General features: G+C 37.4%; 1 long non-coding RNA gene across 1 annotated transcript in view; it reads left to right on the forward strand.

Annotated features, from left to right (window-relative positions):
- The first annotated feature begins 16 nt into the window (after window positions 1–16).
- Window positions 17–22390, forward strand: part of LOC308060099 — an 87697-nt gene continuing 65323 nt past the window's right edge. Inside the window, exon 1 of the long non-coding RNA XR_013926600.1 lies at window positions 17–11013. This is a non-coding gene — a long non-coding RNA (uncharacterized lncRNA). The remainder of the gene's footprint in view (window positions 11014–22390) is intronic.

A 22390-nucleotide genomic window follows, 5' to 3' on the forward strand; every position in this document is an offset into this window, starting at 1 on the left:
AGTTTTCAATACTCAGCTGGGCAAGGTCCTGAGAAACCCACTTTGAACAGGAGGCTGAGTCAGATGGACTCCAGAGGTCCCTTCTAATCTAAATTATTCTCTGAACCCTAGGAGAGAAAAGGGAAAACCAAAAGGTTCTATTTTTTAAAAAAATTAAAGATCTTATTGCTGATATGAAATTTGTTTGTTGTGACGGTAAAACAAACCCATGGAAAAAAATCTGGACACTTTGAGGGACATGCTTTGGAATAAAAATACTTGCTTTTGCTTGTTCTAACAGAGCTAGTTGTATGATGATGTCTTACGAGACAACGAAATTATTTATGTTTGTATTGTATCACCTTCCTCAGCTGTAGAAGAACATCTGTTCTATGGGAGTTATTCAGGTGGCAAAAAAAAAGCAGGGGGGAAGAGAGGAGAAAAATAAAAGAAAATGTGAACTTCAGGAAAAACTAAGGAAAAATTCTATCTTCTCAATTGTTTTCTCACTGTAGTCTTTCACTTTAAGTAAGGAAGTTATTGTTGCAAACTGTAAGAAAAAGTTTTAAGTCCAAAAATTGCTTGGTATTAGCATGCCTTAGACCTCCTATGATTTCCATAAAATGGACTCAAATGCTTTTAAGCTCAAGGCAGATTTTTACTATAATAAAAATATAGAGTAATTAACTTTTTGAGTAAACAAAAAGTGATTGATAGGGAGAGGCATGACAGGTTTAAAGTTTTCCCCTGCTCACACTCCCCCGCAGTTCTTGTGCCTGCTCTTGTTTTGCAGGCTTGTCCTTCACCTTAGTCAGTTCAGTGACTGTCCCCTATATGAATCTTCTTGCTGCAACTCTTTGGCCTGCTGCATCTTGTAATTCCTCTGGTTGTCTTCTGTCAATATTGTCTGGTGTCTGCCAAGTGCAGTCTTTTACACACCTCTCCAAGTTGTCCACCTAATTTCTCAAGGGAGCAATGAATGTAAATAAATAAATAAAAATAATTTTGTCTGTCACAGAGGGTTTAGGCATAAATCCAGTTTCTTTTGGTATGAACTTTTTCTGTAAAAAGGTTTGCAAGAGGGAACTGTAGCGTTCCCTCTACATGAAGAGGGAAAAAGGACATTAAAATACCATCATGATTTGTGGGTAGGAGCCTGCATTTGAGGAGGATTTACTTTGATTGTTGGATGACTGAGCTTCTGCACCTGTGGGTCAAAACGTAATGAATATTTTGCTACTTATTTTCCACTATAAACTCATTATATTCAGGAAGGGAAAGAACAGGAGTAACTCCTTTCACCTATGTTCTTATTTTTACAGGAAATGGAACATCAAGTATATTTTGTACCAGAGCCCAACTGTGTTGAACAACTGTATGCACAATGTTTTATTATTTCATTTTTCTCTTGGTGTTTTTTATGATTCTATTGTTTCCAGATGTGTCCATTCCAAATAAATACCAACTTTGCTTGGAACAGTCAGAAACCACTAATGAGCTGTTACATAGCAGCTTTCTCAGACTACTACCTATTTTCAACCAAATTCTCGGCTCTTCTTGTTGCATTTCTTAAGAGCATCTGATCCAAAGCAGCACTGGATATTTTTGATTTCTGATGCACTCAAGGGTGGCTAAAGCACTCAACATCGTGCATAATCAGCTTTATGAAGATATCCAAGATGGGCCTTTGCTTATGTGTATTCAAAATGTTAATTATGGACACATTTGTTGCATAAAATACAGCAAAAAGCTTAGGTCTTGTCCCAGTTCACATTACAGAACAATAGGCAAAATCAGAAAGATCACATCCTAGGATGACTGTGCTGGGTTAAGATTTTCTTTTCCACTTATTTCTGTTGCTTTGAATGTCATATTTGGTCTCCTTGTTGGGCTGACTTTGGCTAACTGCTGTCATACATATGCTCTTTTCATTGCTACTTTCTTCTTCTTGTCCCACAGGCGGCTGAACAAGTTGCATGCCAGAAGCTTGATGGGAGCTGGAAAGAGCATGAAAGTGTCCTTCCTGGCTTTATTTCAATATCTTTGCCAGATCCTGATGTTGGGTGGAACCTGGAAAGTATTCACATAGAAAAACAATTAAGAAAATACCATGAACAGTATTAATTTGGTTTTAAATGTGAATTTATCTGACTCATTTGAACAATATTTATTTCAAAGACTTTTTTTTTTTTAAAAATTAACAATGCAAATGTTCTACTTGTTCTTTTTTGTAGGTACTAATTGAGCTGGATTCAGAGTAAAAACTTCATAATTCCTTAAATTCAGAAGGACAAAATCAGCTTTAGCATAATGACATTTGACCCGTATTGTAAATATTATCAATTCTAGTTGCTTATAATAAGGATTTTATAGTACAATAAACTATATAGCAATAATTATTCTCTAATGGTCTATGGTTCAATAAATGCTTCACTTGCATATTGACACAGGTGGATTGATAAGTTCCAAAGGAAATCAAGCAACTTTGACTACTTCAACCAAGCTTGACCAGCAATGGATGAATAATGCATCTGAATACACTGGAGACTGTAGGAGTGGATCCTCTATACCTTAAAAGAGGTATAGAATTCTTCCTTGTAGGTCTTGACCTTTTTCAGGTGTTCATCTGTCCTTAAGTCTTTGACACAGTTTTGTGAGTATTACCTCCAGTCCTAGCTCCTCAGTCATTAATTTTCTTAATTCCAAATATGCTGTGTTTGCCTTACATAAAAGCACCTCCCACCAATTGTCTCACTTTTTAGGCAAACAACAATGTTGAGCAGTAGTAATGCTTTTTAATTCCCTTATTCTATTTTGATCATAGTGACTATAATTCTCTTTTAACTGGAGAATTGAAAATTGAACTTTGCTTAAGAAGGCTTCTCTTGAAACTGGAGCAAAATGGCTGAGTAACACTTCAGTCATGGGGTAAGAACATAATAAAAATGTCAATAGATAATGAGATATAACATTTATTGCAGTAGTGCTACATACAGTTGGATGTACCTTTTCAAAATTCTCTATTTTTGTTATGAAAAGCATAGATTTGCATCGCAGTGCAGAGACTGGGAATTCTGAGACTAAAGGCAGACTTCAGTGCTAGACTTAATGTGAGAGTATTTCCTTTCTTGACAGATACTATCCAGGTTCCAATCTCTGAAGGTGACTGAATGAATTAGAAACATTATCTCTTCAGGAATGGGAATGTAAGATTCCATATTTCTACTGTTTTTCCAGAAAAGAGTGAAACCTTTCTAAAAAATGTAAACTTGCTTGTTAATTTTTTTTCAGACAGGTATGTTGCAGAAGCATGAAGTTGAAGTGTGATCTCATCCCTTCCTCTGTCTTAGCGTATATCTGGTGATTAATCTGTTTCTTTTACTTTAATGACTTGATAATGACTTGATTCTTTACTGCATTGTTTAACTAAACCTAGTCAAGTGGGGCCTAAACTTTGCTCTGTGGCAGATACCCAGTTAGGCTTATGCTGAAATATTTACTGAGCTCAGAAATTAAAAAAAAAAAAAAAAAAAAAAAAAAAAAAAAAGAAAGAAAAGGGGTAGGGGTGGAGCTCAGGGGCTTGGGGACAAATTTGAGACTGTCTTCAAACTCAGAGAAACTTTCAGTGATTTTGCAAAATATTTTTACTCTCGGTTTGGCTGTTGCTTACTTATTTGGAGTATTCTGATATACTGTGTCCTTTACCTTTCTGCTTGAATTCTGGCTGAGTGAGCCACAGTGTAAATTGTATAAAGAAACCACCTGTTCAGCATCTGGCATCTTTAAAGGAAGGCAAAACTAAATTCATATTACGTATGAACACTGAGACTATAGCACTTCAGCTATCAGTTATTCTGGCATTAAGTAAGGAACCAATGAGAACAGGTTGGAAATGCCTTTGCAAATAATTTTAACCACCATTTTACTGAGAGGAAATTACAGAGACTGAAAGCATGCTGCTGGTGAAGGATTTAAATGTAGAAGTTATGCTGATAAATTTTTCGATATAGCTTAAAGGCAAGAAAGCTAAGGGCAGAGGGGAAGTGAAAAAAGTAAATAATTTCCTGAGCAGTGAGGTACAGGTTGATGTCAACGAGCTTTTCAGACCAGTGCTGATAAATAATTCCAAATTAATTTATTAAGCTCATCTGGCAAAATCTCTCACTTATTTCACAGTGAATCTCAGGAAAACAGGGATCAAACCATTCACATTTGCATTTTGCTAGGAAATGTATTCATCCCAAAGTCTTTCAAGTCAGTGGGAAGATTATTTTTCTACTAACAGCTAGACACTGTCATCATCAGTTGCACAAGTGCCCTGTTACTTTGCAAGTGATTTTAATATGGATTATTATATGAATAAAAACATAGAATTTAATAAGTCTGATAAAGTTCATAAAGTTATTGTCCAAGTTATAGGAGATTTTGAGCAACTGGCACTAATGTTTATTGATAAATTAGTAACCCATTTGTTGGGCAACGATCATTAAAACCCGGTGAATAGTTTGCATCAAGTGCTTGAATGGTTTGATTTTTTTCTGTATAATATCTGTGAATGTCTGGTGTATTTACCAGAACTGGTCCTTCTACAGTGGTTAATTTGTTTGATGTAGCTTACTCATTGAAAACAAGTATAATTATTTGTGCCATAGGAAATAAGTCTGGAACTGGCTTGCATATTAACCTTTTAATGCCTGAAACTTTCCATATCTGGTGCATTAGTTACAGACCAAATTCACAGCTTCCATCCACCCCTTCAGTTTCCACTCCCTCCAGCCAAACAAAAGCCTCAAAACAATAGAGCCTCAAACCTTTTGACTGGAATTGCAACTACTTCAAGGGGAAAAGAAGTACATCTATGTCCTCACACTCCCGTTTCACTCTCATCTCGGTGTTCTGGGTACACTGTTCTTATTCTAAACATGGTAATTCAACCTCCAGAAGAAGGGGGTAACTCTCTTACGATTAAGAGCTAGGGTGGATCTTGAAAGAAATGGATTTGGCTTCACTGCCTCTTTCCCGTGTGACCTGGAGCAAGGCACTGTGGTCAGATGTTCAGAGGTGCCAAGCTGAGTGGGACACAGCTGTCCCACAGGATGGAGAGGTCATGCTGCTCTGTCCTACCACAGCTATTGCTTCTACCTTGTTGGCGAATCCACCCCTCAGGCATCTGTCTCCTACTGGTTTCATAGTTCTTATGTCTGTTGTTCCTCTGTCTGTAAGGAATCTTTTCCTCTCTGTTTAAATGCTAAATGCTGTGTAAGGGCAACCCCGCTTTCCTATAGCTGCTAGTGAATGCTGTAATACAAATAATCATCACTTAATGTGGTTGAATTAAAAGACACATCTGGCAAAGTTGTTGTAGAGAATAAATGACTATACTATTCCTGCCTCCTCAGTGGGTAATTATAAGTCTTCTAGACTCTATTTCATTAAATATACAGGATTATCAGGAGTGAACTAGTGATGAATATTATACAGTACCACAGTAGTGTTGTGAGTTTAATGTAGCAGCTGTGTAATAGTACAGTATTTACCACACATTTTGCTTTATAGAGCTTGGTTTGGCCCTGCTGTGCCCTTGCTCATCCCTATGCTCATGCCCAAATCCTCCCAAAACTGTGTATATTGATACTTTACACATTTCTTTCTATGTCTACGGCTGGCATTGCTCCTGTCTCTGGCAGGGACTTGGAGCAGAGTTACTGTATTAGTGTGGTAAATGCAGTTCTGCTGGTGGGAGTTGTGCTGATGTAGGGGATTGCATGTGCTGAAGGGACACAACCCGCCTGCCACCTTGAACTGCAACCTGCAGAGGTGGTGAAGTTCCATACGAACAGTTTTGAGGAACAGACATGGGACTAGGCAGTATAGAAAAAAAAGAAGTTCCCTAATAGACCTGAAGCGCTACTAATCTGCCTTGGAAAGGTTTAAGAGGGTGTGGTGGATTGCCCTTGGCTAGCCACCGGGCGCCCACCAAGCCCCTGTATCGCTCCTCTCTTCATCAGAATGGTTGGGGGAGAAAATAAGGTGGAAAAAACTTGTGGGTCAAGGTAAAGGCAGTTTAATGAAGCAACAGCAAAGGTCACACATGTGGAAGCAAAGGAAAACAAAAGACATAATTCTCTAATTCCCAGCAGCAGGTGATGTTCAGCCACTTCCTGGGAAGCAGGGCTTCAGTATGTGTAGCAGTTGCTCTGGAAGGCAAATGTCCTAAAATCAAATGCCCTCCCTTCCTTCTCCTTTCTTTCCCTTAGCTTTTATATCTCAGCAGGTGCCATACGGCATGGAATATCCCTTTGGTCAGTTTGGGTCAGTCATTCTGGCTATGTCCCCCCCAAGATCCTGCCCACCCTCAGCCTTCTGGTGGGGGTGGGAATGTTGGAGAGCCAGCCCTGATGCTGCAGCGCTGCTCAGCAGGGGCCAAACCATTGGTGTGTTGTCACCACCTTTCCAGCTACTAACACCAGCACAGCACTGGGAGGGCTGCTGTGGGGCTCAGCCGGGCCCAACACAGAGGGATGGAAAACTGTGGTATTGGTGTCAAAGCAAGTTTTCAGTGGCAATTTACTTATCTTCAAAATGAATCTGAATTTATTGGAGGTTTTCCACTGACAGTAGATGGTTGCTGGTTTATCAGGGTCAATACAAATTTAGTTAGCAGTGCTGTTAGCCCCTATAGTCAGCAATGCTGCTGGTTTTTTTTTTTAGAAACTTTAGGTTCCTTACTGAGTATATTCTCCACCTAATTTCCCATCTTGTTACTGTATCTGGGGGCTGTTAGAAACCAATGGCATGTAAAATTACATTATTAAATCAAAACCGTTGTTAGAGTATTGTTATAGATATCAGATATATTTACTTTGGTATTGCTTATATCTTGCTTAATATATGCTTTCATGCAGAGGATCTCATGAAAAACATCAACCTGTAATCACTGTACCTAAACGCAGACAGTTTTCAAACCTACACATGGATCTTCACTGGCTCCCGTTGGATTGTGGGGCTACTGGGGCTATGTTTGCTCGTATTTAAGCAGAGACAAATCATAAACAACATCAGGCAAAATCAGAGAGGTCTTCAACAGTGTCACTGTGTAACAAATATAATGCAGATGACCGGAGCAAAACTAAACCCCTGCCATACAAGCATATTTAAGAGCAGTAAACATTTCTTAGTGTTCTTCCTCATATTCCTCACCAGTTGAAGTGACAGAGCAGGAAATAGAGGAGAAGACATGATTTACCGGTGATGCATAGCAAACAATTCAGAAAGATGTCAGAAAAAGGTCAGAATACATCCCAGATACTTTGCTTTCTTATCTGTTGTCCTAATAATCACTAATTTATAATATTAATAGGGGACATGAAAAGCAGGTGTAATTTAAGAATCAGAAAGTTCATCAGATATTAAAAAGCCTATCAGAAATTTGTGTATCTGCGGCCCCAGAAAGCCAAAGATAGTGTTGTCAGTGTTTAAGACAAGGCAGATATTCCCCGCTAGTTTTAAACTTTATATGGATCCTAAGACCAGTAATCAATCCAATCCTGAACTGCTTTCTCAGGCAAAACTTCCACTGAAGTTTCTTTGTCTGAGTGAAGACCAGAGGATGTGACATCTTTTGTGATTAAGCTCAACATTAAAAGAACTCCTCCCCTAGTCTTTGACACTGACTTCAGAGTTGGTTATAACAGATTTTCCTTTTAATAATTTGCCTGCCACAGCACGACAGCTTCTGTTGGATAATTCGTGGTATTCATGAAAGATTATAGCAGTGAATGGACTTCACTGAAGTGTTTTGAATCATTGCTGGTTCAGAAAATAAACATCCTTTTTTCATTCAGTCCAGATCCAAACTGTTGGAGTAAACAACGCTCTTTTTGTTGGAATGGACTTTCAATAAAGACACTCAACTAGCCAACAGAGCACCAAAACTGTATGTCTGAAAAAATTCAGTGTCAATGGTTTGTATTTTAAAAATATTAAAAAAATAATCTGTGGCCAAAACCCCTGCATTCAGCTGTAGCACAAGAACAATTTGCCAAACAATCAGCTGAAGCAGGAGGTTCCAATTTTGCAGAGCTTTAGGGGCTCCTGGCAGAGAGGAAGGCTGTGTTATATACATGCTGACAAGTACAAGATAAGCAAGCTTTCCACTTGCTGCAATCTTGTTGGTTTAATTACCCTCCAGTGCCTGTTTGTGATAGCCACCTGGGAAGTGGGTACTGAAGATACAAGTTTAACTCAGATTCTGCTAATTATCAAGTACGTGTGCGTTTAGGCAGAAAAAATAAGGCCTGGCTTAAAAGGGGTGAAAGCTACCACAGCAGTAAAACTCAGAAGAAACATCTCTGTTAAAAGCAATTTCCAAACCTACGATCAACAAAATTACAACCCCTGATTATCTCTTTGCAAAGTAAGTCAAAGCTACTGAAGCATTAAACAATACTATGTCATTTGTGTACTAGACAACTAACAGAAAGCTTCTTGCTGCCTGCTTTAATATACATAGATATACTGGAGGGGATCTATAGCATAGATTGAAAAATGTGATTTTCTATTAACAGAGCCTAATTTCTGCTTCCTGTTATGCAGGATTGAGGCAGATTCTGTAGCAATTTGATAATTTATTGGTTTTGCTTTTTGTTTTGTTCCAATGATGCAGTCATATGAGGAAATGCTACCCATCTGGTAGTTATGATTTCCTACTTTTGGATATGAAGTAGTTGGTCTTGTTACACAAGGAAAAAACAACCCTTGTGATATGGTAATACCGTAGAGTTTTGCCCTTGAGGGTGACATTCTATTCACATTAATAATACATAACTGTTTTCTCTCTGCCTTTCAAAAGCACTTCAGATGTTTATTTCACTTCACATTTCCAAGTTTTCACTGTAAATGTTTGAAAAGGCCTTTTATTCATACCCTACTTTTAATACTTAACACTCTGAATTTTTCCATGTAAATTAGCCCCAAATTATTTATAATTCTCATATTTGAATTTATTTCCCATTTCATTGTATTTTTCTAGCAGTGTTACTGTAAAGGGCACAGTATAAAAGCACATTGTTAACAGTTGTGACTTTATACATAATTAACAGCAGAGGACCACCTCTGTGGTCCATGACATAATGTAACTTTAAGCCGTTCTTTACTGATTTGCTGTCAGAGAAAGAATTCTTTGGGGACTGGACTCAAGCTGTTTGTTTTTTTGTTTTGTTTTGTTTTATTTTGTTTTTACACAACTCTTAATACAGTAGGGCCACATTCTCAGCAGGTCTTCCAGGCACTGTTGCAATATAGATACATAATAACAATAACTCTTTTTGACAATACATTCTTCTTCCAGTTGACTATTGCTGTTATCAATTATTTTTTCTCCATCTATACTGTGTTAGCTTCCATCCCCCTCCCCTCTTCCAGATTTATTTTGTCATTCACAACCCTCTTTTGTAAATAATTTTTATGTTATTAAGGAAGTTCAGAATATGTCCCAGATCACTATAATATTCCGTTATTTTCTTTGTTTTTGTTAGCTAGTTGAAAGACAAATAGATTATTAAGTATGAAATTGAGATATAAAACATCCTTATCCACTGTGATACCTTTTGTGGTTGTGTTTTTTAATTGTCTTCTGCTTCCTTGAAAACTTCTGATTACAGTGATAGAGACTTGCTTAGAATGTCATTTAGGCTGGTGGGTTATGTGCCTGAGAGTAACATTATTCTTTTAATATGGAAGGTCCTACATCAGATCCATGCCTGTGAAGTCTCTACCATGCAAGTTGTACAGGACAGAATTTTTCTCGGCATGGTCACAGAGCAGATTACTTATATCCGTCGGTAGGGTCAGTGAGTCTTCATCATTTGCTATAAACACACTATGAAGGTATTGCCTGCGAAGACTCTGAAGTTGAGAAATGGTAGCAGCTGCAAGCACACTCTGGAGCAGTGTCCCCAGCTGCTTGCTGTGTTCTTGTACTGTTCCCCTGTCATGTGTCTAACCACTTTTAGAGAAAGGGTACAGAGCTCAATGGACTGCTGATGGGACCCCATATGGCTGCTGTTACATTCTACCAGTGTCATAAATTTCCCACATCTGCATATATGTGCAAAGGAGGGAGAGGAGGAGTTTAAGAAATAGTATAGGCAAGTTTCCCAAGAGTATGCTTTTCTTAGCTTGCATCAAAGTTCATTTGAAACAAAGAGATAAAAGCAAGAAAGAAAATAGAAATGAGGATATAGATGCTCCCATAATGAAAGAAAAGTGGAACTCAGATCTTGATGAACTGAGAGAAGGAGAATTAGATTATATCTTTCCCAGAGTTCTGAAAAAGCTTATATTTAAACTTTAGGTATAATACCAATATTTTCAGTATGTCTGTCTAGTCAGGTTGTCCCTCAAGAATATCTCAGCTAATATGCATATTTAAGGCAAGGCAGAAAGAAAACGGGATGATTATGAGCTTCATTGCAATATTATTAGGAGTTTGGTACAAATATAAAAGAAAAGGATAATTTGAAGGCAAGTGGAGTATGGAATTAAGTACAAAGTGAGTTTACTAAATGTAGATGACAGCTAGCTAACCTGATAATGTTTTTTTTTTTAATTATAGTAACTGGTAGTGCTACACACTTGGATCCCAATAATGATCTTCCTGAAGTCAAACACTGAAATTAAGAAGGCACCAGACTGAGTTGGATCAGCCTCAGAGCTTGTTTGACAATGATCATGTAGTTCTTTCTGTTTGTCATTAACAAAAATGAAGTCATCAGAACAGTTTGCTCTTTTGCTGCTGTTGGTTTCATTGGCTTTCCAGTGTTATGCTAATAAAACCTTTTGTCAGCAGATGCAAATGAGACCTTGTTTAGCAATAGCAGAACTTTTTAACAAAACTTTTTTTTTTCCCATGCAGAGTTACATTTTAAGTGCAGAATGGAAACCACATGAAGAAGCAGATATAAATGTTCCTAATGCAAATCTTCAATGCTGGTTTGGTGACTTTTTCTACCCCTCGTTTTTATGTCCAGCCAGGTATGTCCAATTAATGTAAGACTCTAACCTTCCACAGATTCTTAGAAAACTCAGATGGGGTCTGAGGAATGAAAGTTTGATATTGTAATTTGACTAAGGTCAGTTGGAAAGAAAATGCAAATGAATCTAAAAAAAATACAGGATCTTCCTGCACTAAAGTTCCAAAGTTAATTGCGTGGATCCTTATTAAATGCCCTGAGACAGGCTTGGAAGGTTATTTTTCATGTTAACAAAAGAAAAGTTTTGTCCTTCATATGAATAATGAAAACGATTTTATTATGTCCACAAAGGGAAAACATTACTGATATTTGAGACTGAAATTCTGCTGAACGGGAGGAAATCATGGCTTTGTTTGGTTATAACTGCGTAGCTGTCACAGGCTGCCAGGCATTCTCCATTAGACGGAGTGGTAAAAGCTTGGATTTGAAGAAGAAATATTACGATTTAATTATGAAGTTCTTAGTCACAACTCATTTATTACAATAAATATGTTTGCCAACATTGGTTCAATATAGTATGTAGAAAAGTGGCCTCTTCAATAAATGGAGGCATGGTAAAAAGAGCAATAATTCTACTTAAAGGTCAGAAACTGAGCTCATGAGGAGAAACATAAAATGAAGAGCTGGACTGCAGTCACTCCTGCTTCCTTCTTCATCCAGGCAGGAAAAAAAACCACAAACAGCCACTGTATCTCCCTTTCATTTGATTATCTTTGTATGTGCTACATACTGAAAGCACTGGGTGAATAACCAGAATCATACTAATGTATTTGTGTTCACAGAGTATGAAATTAAAAGGTAGGAGGCTCAAAGGAGAACATCAGAGAAGCTGAAAAATGGGAAGGATTGCCACTGATCGTGGTTGCATGCACTGACATAGTGGCATATTCTAGCACAAGTCAGGACATACATTGGAAAAGATGATGCTAAACAGTGCATGTGATCTGCATCCCGCTAACCTTTTCTGGTTTATGTTGGAAAATCTGCTCACTCTGGAGACTAAAAATTAATCTAGAAAATAGGAACGTCTTTGTTAAACCCCAGACAATTTATCATTCCTTAATTAGGATGTTCTTTAGTTGGTACGTCTTTAATCAGAAATGAGTCCTCTGTTCTTATTTCCTTTGCTCTTTTGATGTCAGAAATCAAGTTAGGGGAAAAAATAAAATTTAAAAGCAAATCCTGTAGTAGAAATCTTTTGTATTCCTTAAGATTCTTATGTTTTAAGTACCTATAGGAAATAATTTTCATTAGATGAAGAATAAAAGAAGCAAATGTTATTCTGCATGCCCATTCTTGGCATTTGATGATAAGCAGCCAGAAAGTCAATGTGACCCATGTATCTAAACAATATGCTGCTGGGCATATTTTCTCTAATGCACTGTAAACTAGATCATGCATTGTATAGGTAGCATATGCATTTATTCTCTCATATTTGCCTTTGTAGAAATTATAAAAGAATATTTCACAGATTAATGTAATTGTTTTTTCTTCTTTGTTAGTCTTTTGCATGGAGGGCAGAGGTAATGTGATTGGTCCCCTTCCTTACAACTGTTGTCAGCAAGATGAATGAGAAGTGATCATTGTGAATTATTATCTTGTTTCATATCCTAGGCCACCTGTGAAAACAGAAGCAGATGGTGAATAGCAGAAGGGATGTATAAGTGTGGCAGTGTCTGTGGTGTCACACAATAAATGAGTTTTCCTCTTAGTCATTATCTCAGTCATGATTGTTCCTCAGGAAGATCTCACTTCTTAAAAGAGTTTGCTGATAACTGCTTGCAGAAAGTTTGAGCCTTCAAACTACAGGAGAATGTGAGGGAATTTCTAGGTGGGTTGCTTGACAGAAATATCTTTTATTTCATCTTGGTAGCTGTTCCCTTGTAATCCACCTGTGTTCAACAGTTGTAGTGCAAGTAGTGAGGCAACCCTAACCTTGTCTGATGCTGTGATCCACGCCTCATCATAGCTTAGTACTAAAGGTAACCGTACTCACCTAAAAATAACCTTTGATTTGAGAGAGGAAAATACTGGGTTTTGAGTATTTTAATTGTTCATTTTTTAATGTGATAATGACAACCAAAAAGCAATTGCTGAGCTGGGGATACAATGAAAAGCTGCCTGTTTTTCTGTACCCTGTGTGCTGCTAAGCTAAAGTTTTCTTTTATTCATTTCCAGGTGTTATAGCAGCCTTTTTTCTGTTTCACAAATGTGCATGAAACACCTATTTGCAGGAACAGTGGCCATTTTTTTTTTCTCAAATATGACAAATGACATTGCTCACTGTGTTGTTTTAGGGGGCCAAAAACTGGTGAAAAGTCTTGATTCATCTCTTAAGTGTGTTCTGTTTTGGACTAGGAAGGGAAAATGCTGCTTTCAGTTTTACTTATGCTTTTACAAACAATTTTGAAAAAAGATAAAACACACATACCAAAGCAGATGAGGTGCACCCTTGTGCTTTGTTGCATGCAGAGATGAGATCCTGTCTTGTCTCCTACTCATATTCCTTTCTGTATGCGCCTGAAAAGCATGACACTCATTTGTGTAACAGCACAGCTCTGAGAAATTGGTTTTCATTAATTGCCTAGACTCCTGATCGTTGGTCCCCATTTAGTAGGTATGGCCTGCATGTCATGTTCCCAAATGCATTACTTTATATTTCACAGAACTGAAAATAATATAATTTGAAAGGATGCAGGTTACTAGTAAATTCAGAATAGTTTGTCTTAAAAAGCTGTCTTCCTTGTTATTGCTGTATTTTACTAAATCTACCATCATCATTAAGGACTTTGGAGTATAAACAATGCTCATTTAAGTGAGACTTAATACGATAGAACTCACAAGAAAAAATGCCATTCGATGCTTTTATTTTTTTTTAATACTGACACTAACCCTTTGGTTCTAAGCTATCTTAGATACATTTCACTTGTTCGTGATTTAAGCTGAATGCAATGTGGAATTAAATGAGAGATCTTGTAAAAAATTCTGTATCTGTTACGTATGTGCTGTTACTTTTTCTGTCATAACCCCTGAGAAGGAAGTCAAGTGTCTTTGATAACTTTGATAACTGTCTTTTGCTTACTAAAACAGTATCAACTGGCATTTATTGCCTTCATAAGTTACTAGTTCAGTTGCTGTCAATGGTACACGTGTCTAAAGAGTGTCTGCAAAGATCAGCTAAGAGGGAAAAAGCACCTTTCCAGAGAGCTTAGATTCACTATCAAGGAGCCTGAGATCCATTGCAAAATATATTTGGATCTGGAAATTAGAAAAGGCAGAGGACTACTGTTTAGCTTTGTATTAAGTTAATTCCACATAAGATTTTTCTTGATTATACCGTGGAGTGCTGTCAAGCTATCTGGCTTACTGATACCTTGTTGTGTTCTGTACATTACCTAGTGAATTAAGTCTTTCAAGATATTTTTGGCACTTATCAAGATTCCAATATTAATTAAAAAATTGCACAATTTTATCATCTATTGAAGGACTCATCAGAAATATTTTTTATTTTTAATTCTAAATTGCTGCTTCATGCTATCCTTGCTTTGTGAAGTACTGGATAATAAAAAGTCAACAGTCTAAATTGTTTATAATTTCATTACATCTATCTTTTAAACACTTTACTATTTTCTTTTGTTCTTCACCTATGCCAAAAAATATCTTTTGCAGTTTAAGATTATAACTTTGCTTTCAAAAACCCCAATTATGATATATCGGTTCAATAGTTTCACATGCAATACTCTTTTGATAGATTATTGTCAACTGTAGTTGCCTTCAGTTTGCATAGGCATAGTTTTCGAATCTCGTTTGAAGACGTTTGGTTTTCCTTTCTTGCTTCTAATTTCCTGTTTTGATATTTTATGACTTTGTATGTAGTGTAAACTGTTGGGAAATATTAGTAGATATTCTCAAGAAATATTGTTTTGATTCTCTGCATGTTAAATTGCTTGTTCTATTCTTTCCTAAATAAGTATTTCTCAATTTTTTGTTAGGTTGAAATGCTAAAATATGAACACAAAGTTTAACTGGGGACTCAAATAAAAAAAATATGATCCAACTGGATAGTAAGTTTTCCAACTTCTCAGAAATGTGCAAAATATTTTTTTTTCATATTCACTAAAACCATCACCCTTGGCAGTTTTGCCCAAGATGACGGCAAAGATAAGATCAGGTACTAGTAGATTTCATTTGTTTTCACTTTTTCCCTTGCCAGGTCTTTCCCTCTTCCTTATCATTTCATTGTATTGTTTTCTTCCTCTGTTTTCTGCCCTTACACTACCAGAAAACTATTCTTTTGCATCCACGCTCTAGGTTGTGCGCTTTCCAATCTCTTTTGTGTCCATACTCAGCCTCTTGCTTGTTGAGGGTTGGACTGATGGAAGCTGCTTAAAATGGAATGTTCTTAGGTTAAAGGCAATGTGGCAGATGTGATGTGCAGCCCAGGAAGAAGGGCTTAATGTGGCAATAGAGGATATAACTGTAAGAGAGAGAGGGAGATGAAGCAAGATAAGACAGGCAAGGCAGCTGAGTGCCTTCTGCAGGTGTGCCTTCATTAGGTCTGCCTAGAATTCTGTTTGGCATAAAACTTTGAGATTTTGGAACCAATGTTCATTCAGCATTGGGAAAAAGATTGAGATGTGGATAAAAAACCCCAACAACTATAAAGTGACGTGCTAAAGAGATAAATAGGCTCCTGCAATGGGAGGGATGGTGTGCTTTGCCTTGTCTGATACCTTACTCAGTCTGGACTTCCCAAAGGTTGTTTTACAGTTCTTGGCTACAGTGTTGGCTTAATACAATTGATGTTTATTTGCACAAAAAAGAGGGGCTCTAGCAGGTGAGATGAACTCCGTAATGTAGGTCCCTAATTTAAATCAAAGGCAAAGAGGTGGCAGGAGCCATTGTCTGAGCAGTAAAACAGCATTCCAACAATGAATGGTAGCAAAAAAGATAATCTGCTGTTCTGGCATTTTTTTTGTTGCCTAGTATTTAGTCTGTTTGTAGGAGGTATGTTAGTAGTTGTAGCACTGTGACTGTTCTTAGTTCACATCCCAAATGAAGCTATTAAAGAAGCACTGATTTTGTTGTAGTGGCTCTGAATGTTGTGGTTTTATTATTGAATATAATGGTTAAACATGGCATAGCGTTCTTTGCGGCCATCTGCTTTTTAAATGTTTGATCAGGATATATGTATATAAATAAAAAAGTAGTATCCCTGTTAATTAAACATTACAAAAAATTAAATGCCAAAAATTGTTTTTGTTTATTGCTTTCTGCTGTGGTTGTGCTATGTCTCTTAGAACACAGAGGGACAGATTTGTTGTTTCTGTATCATTATACTGCAGAGAAATACCTGATTATGTAGCCACCATGCAGTCTTTGACAGGTTGTTGCAATTCCAGTCATGAAAAAAATCATTGCATCCATCCTCATGAAAAAAACTCACTTAGAAATTTGGATGGAAGGATCGCACCTTGAAAAGAACAGTCATGGTATCTCAGTTTAACTGCAGTTGCACTGTCTTGTCTTACTGGTTTTACTCTGGAGGGGCTCAATGCTTTTGATTTTCCAAAGTGATTAGTGATTTTGAATGCCTTGCTAAGAGTTGACAAGTTTCCGATGTGAGACACATAGAGGAATTTCCTTCTTATTTTCAGACAATCAGGTCCATGTCATGTTTTTTACAGACTACTCACACACTGAAGAACTCAAAATCTGAAACAGTTTTTCATTTTTTCCTGCATTTTGTGAAAAGAAAATATATTCCTTAGATTTCTTTTTCTTCTTTTTTCTTACTTTCTTTTTTTTGTTTTGTTTTGTTTTGTTTGGGTTTTTTTGGTAATATAAGTACCTATTGTGAAAAAAACCTACTGATGCTAGTAAGTGTTCTTCCCAGAAGAGGGGGGGAGGGACAAATCTTTTGGTAAAGGAGAATTAGTATGAACCACAGCCTTCTGAAACAAACAGGAATGTATTCCTGCATCTATCTCTGACAATGACTTTGGTTGTGAATTTTATTTTTATTTCTAAACGTTTTGTCAGGTATGTCTTAGAAATTATTAATAAGTCACTGTTATTTGCTCTGCTCAGTTTCTAACTAGTTGAGCAGGACACAGCACATTGCATTCAATGGAATGAGTACTAGTGATTTTACATTTTAAATTAGACACAGATCATACAGAACACATAACTAATTCAAATGGTGCAGATTCATTTGTATCTATAAATATCCTTGAAAAATTGATATGTTGCCAGTTTTATTTGGATATTCTTCCAAAACCTTCGTCTTGTAAATATGTGAAGGGACACATCTTCATTTCTTTGTGGAGCCTTGAGTTTTTTCATTATAAAACCCCTAATTTATATAGAATGAGGGAGTTGTTCTATACGTTAACCACAATAGAATTGGAAGGGGATCTATTCTTATTAAAACTGTCTCAGGCAAAATAATTTATTACAACCACAAAAGTATTATTGGTGCACCAGTTGTAAGGAATGAAACTTTAGAGACATCTCCTGGGTTTTTTCACCAGCCACAGAGTTCAGGAGGAGGCTAATGTAATGCTTTCATTTATTTTGGAGAACCAAGAGAAAATAAGGGTAAGCTTTATTTATTTATTATTATCATTGATCATATAAGAAGTTGAGAAAAAGCTATGCTAAGCCTATAAATTGTCATTTTTTTCTTTCACAGGGCAAAGTGCAACCAGAAATTGTCTTTTTTTCAGGTGCTGTTAATGGATAGCTCTATGAAATAATGCACACACCTCCAAATATTTGTTTTTATTGTCTATTTAATTTTGCTTAAGAAGTAATGCAAGGTAATGAGTTTGAAAAGTAGTGTTTGTGAAATCTGCGTAAAGTTAATGTGAGGTAATGATAATTGCATTATGTCCCTTTCGCAATAAGGTTCAGTCTCTTAGTTGTTTATTTTTTATGGTCCAGTGAAGAGCTCCTAATTTTTTTTTAGGTCTAAACCAGTCTCAGCTGCTTTCAGACCACTTTTACTGTACATGCAACACCTCAGGGTCAAACCAATCACTACCACAAACTTCAGTGAGAGTGAAATGTGTTTTTGTGTCTGCAGTTACGACATTCTTTCCCACAATCTGCTTCCACTTTCTTTAACAATAGCCTCCATGTCTGATCCAATAAGCTAACACACAAAAATATGTCAACTTTTGAGCCATGAGTTCTTTAAATGATAAAGAAATGTCTATCTCACTTCTTATAAAAGCTTTTTTTTTTTTTTTTTTTAAGAGTATTTTAGAGCCTTTTGCATTTACTGGCTGTAAAAAATATTCTCCAACTACAGTTACTTTTATCATGTTGGGTGGAAATGGAAAAAAAGTCACAAACCCCAGACTGGTAACACTTTAAATTAGCAAGCAGTGAGCAATTAGAACAAGATCACAGGAAAAATTAAGAAGTCTGTAGCTCAAACTATTACAGTTTTAATAAAAACATTTATTTAATGCTTGGTCAGTGTAAACTAATGCTACTGCTTTGAAGTCAGCCGATCTAGACCATATAACGTAGTACCGTAATAGGAAATTAGTGCTTTCTATATATGAAGTGTCATTTTAAAAAAAGTAAACAAGCTTTAACCCACCAAACACCACCCCTACTACCTCCCCCTACCCTCATCCCAAAGGGGCTTCCTCCCATCCCTCTTTAAATCGCTGTCTGACTTCTGAAGTGTTCTTCAGGCCCATGCCCACCTGCCTGCGCTGTGAGGACAAGCGTATGGGTGGTCTCTGACCCAAACACATGTGCATGGCTCCCGGTCTCAACAGCTGGGAACAGGGCAAACTACTGCCTCTGTTGGGTCCAGGCGCGCCTTGCTCCCACATTCAGGAGAGAAGCTGGTGGGATGTCAATATTAGTGCTTTCGGGTGGTGACCAGCCTACTGTGCTTTAAGCCAACATGTTTCAGTGTGGATGAGTTTCCTAAGTAGCTGAAACCCTTTTTTCTTCCCCTGGCTTTACCCACAAAAGCCAAGATAAAACTGTGGTTTTTAGTAGGTGAAAGACAACATGATCTGTTTAGTGAGTTAATTAATAGATATATTCCCTTCTGGGGTCTTGTTCTGGTTTTGAGACAAGAGTAACCTGATGGCTGTTCAGCTGTGCTTTCCCCATGCCAGATCAGGCTTCCCTGTGATCTGTGTCCTACTTACTCATCACATTTTGCTTTGCGTTTACGTGAGCAACATTCCTTGCTGAAGCTGTGTAGTACCATGCCCAACACGTCAACCCGAACGTTGTTCTCAGTGTGTGGAAAATAGTGGAAAATGAAAAGATTGTTGTTGGATTTTCTTGGATTTAATGTTTATAGCTGAAGGTACATGGTACGTTACTACTAGGCTAGGCTGTGTTTCCATAAAACTGCTGTTTGCAGTGTGATATAAGCTCTTGGGACAGACAAGGAGTTAAAAGGTAAGGCTGCCAGCCTCCTCCTGTCCCCTAGGTGTAGTGCGTTATAGAGAAAAATGCACATCAGGGGAAGATTTCTGACCATGAACAAGGGGAAGAATATTTCAATGTCACCAGAATTCATCAAATCTGACAAATCTGTGTAGACCTGTAGAACTAAAGTAAGTGCAGCTGTGTTCTCTGCATTGCAGTTTGTTGTATTTCATGGGTAGCAATAACTATAGGTTACAAAGCTTGTTTAATTTCTATTGGCAACACTGAGTGTCTAAGAAATAATAGTATAGTGGTGATGTGTGAATCTCAAAATAGTCAGAGGTTTGTTCTACTTTGGATAGCAGTAAAATGTGCAGATGCTGATCTGAGCCTATTGGATCTCTCAAAATGGGCTGGGGACCCCAGTGCAGAAGTCTCCTAAGTTTTTTGGCCACTGTGAGAATTAATTTTGAACTGGATGGAGCAGTGCCCAAGGCAGCTGAAATCAAATGGTAGCAATCAGCAGCAGAGACAGCCAGAGAGAAACGCAAAAACTACACAGGTAATGTAGCCAGTTTCATTTCAATTTAACTCTGGCATGTTCTTTCTTATTGGCTCGGAAAACTCTTGGCATGTAGATCAAGATATCCAAGCAGTTTGAGCAGAGGTTCACTCTTCATCTCTTGGAAAATGCTTTATGCCTGCAGTTAAGGAAGTTCAGCAGAAACCTGCATCTTCAAACTGAGAGTACAGTGTCAAATTCTAGTCTGTTTCCATCCATACTAGTTCCACCAGAGCAAGTCTGTTTCCAGATGTCATGCTCCCTTCAATATCTGAAGGCACCAAAGGAGAATAATCTGCTCTCTAGTGTGAAAATCCGATGCTGGGGTAGAGAGTTGTGTTGTCTGTATAGCAAATAGAGTTGGCATAAACTGTTTGAGATGGAGCAGTGAAGTTACAGGATCAGAGATAAGGAGCTTAACTACAAATTTCCAGATTTTCTGACATTTAAGGGATGTGTATTTTAAAGAACAGTATATCCCCTGCCTTAATTCTGTTTTACCTAAGCGTTTTTATTAAGAAATGCCTTTATCTTTACAAAAACAGCAAAAATGACTGAACAGTTTGCACTTCTAGATGTAGTGAGATCTTCATTGCATCAGAAGTTCACCTGAGACCGATAGCTCTCCAGGAGGCTGTCAAGAGCGATGATGTCCTGTGAGGTACTAAGTATAGTTCTCAGGTGCTTACAAATTTGTAACCAACATGAGCAAAAAAAGTATTAGAGGCCTTACAGAAGTTTATCAGCTTTTCTGGCGTGACCTATGGAGCCTGCAACTTCTGCATGTTCATGCCTAACTAATGAGGCTTTTAACTTTTTGACAAAACCTGGGTTTGAAAACAGATTAGATATCGTCAGAACCCAGGGTCCCTAAAGCAACCGCCCACTGAAGAAACCCTTTTTGATTCTATGATATTGAAGGAAATCTGTATTATTTAGATATGATAGTTTCTATATAATGAAAATTGAGACCAGGACTCTATTAGAAATCTGATTTGTTAGTATTTATTCCTGTATAACTCTTGCTGGCAAAATTCCTTGGCCTAAAAATTCTGCTGTTAATCCCTGGCTGAACTAGATTTATTTTTAAGTGTCAAGCAAATTGATCAACCCTTTCTTGGTTTTATTACAGAACTTTAAAAACTGCCAGATGCTGCTGGTGAGTGGCGGTTTATGAGGGTTCTTGTCAATAGCCTGAAGCAGGGTAGGAATACAAGGGCAAGGAGGTTATTTTTTAAATGTGCAATGTGATATTTTGCGTAGCACTTTTATTTTAAGACAGGCAAAGGGCCGTGAGGGCATTTTGTTTTCACCTTTTCCCCCTAATGGTTTTTGGTTGTTGTGTTTAGAGGAAAAATTGTTGGGTTTTTTTTTGACAAAACGACTGATGGTTGAAACTTGTCATGAGTTCTATTCAGCGCTACAGACCATGAGACATTGAAAGAAGGAAACAGGCTTATAGGGCAGCAGTGTTACTTCTGGGTGTCTATAATTTAAGAAAACATTCTCCCTATCAGACCTTCCTAGCTGGCAGAGGCACTGAAGTTGTTGGCAGTAGTGGCTGGTGCTCACTGGGAGAAGAGAGTCTGTGTCTATGGGTCGAGACCCTCCTGATCACACACGCTGTTCAGAGAATACCGAACATGGTCACTGCCCTACCAGTTTGTAAGAAAACTATAGAACTTTGGCTAATTACTTAGACTTCATGCAATAAATCTGGATTTGGCCACTTGAACCATCTGTGATTCTTGGGGGAAGAAAAAGAATCTGTGTCAGGTTTACAAGCTGAGGGGCTGGTTATATGCTATAATTTACTTCCATAATGAAAACTTAACAGATCACTTGTCTGAAGTTAGGCTCCTAAATATGCAAGCAAAAGTATTTTTTCCCAAGATGCTGAATATTCTAATTGTTCCCATGATTTAAGTGATGCAGGAGTTGACCTGCAGCTGTGTGGACACAACGCACTACTGTTTATGTAAGTAAGCATGTCCTTGAAGATAAAATGTAGACAGGTAAAACACAAATTTGAACAATTTGCATAAGGCATGGCAAAGACTAATTTTTGCCAGTCATGTCAGGGAAGCTCTTGACCCCTGTGCCAGTAATTTTGTGTATATCCAAGTCACTCTTTTTGTTGGAAATAGACCTTTGTGCCCACTGAGAGGTGGTTTGCATAGGAAGTTTTGAATCTCTGAATTTCTTTAGCCTTTGAATAAGGGATGGGGATGGAAAGAAGAAAGAGAGAAAGAGTATAATTTTCAAACATAGCACACACCCCACCTCACCCCCAACTCCAAACTTCCAGATTTTTCAGTGTTTCATAATTAGAAAATGGTTTGATTATTTTGTGATAAATTTCCCTCTCTGGTTATGGTCTAGAGAAGAGATATTTTAAATTGAAAGA

This window comes from Falco punctatus, assembly GCF_963210335.1.
Source record: "Falco punctatus genome assembly, chromosome: 1".
Lineage (NCBI taxonomy): Eukaryota > Metazoa > Chordata > Aves > Falconiformes > Falconidae > Falco > Falco punctatus.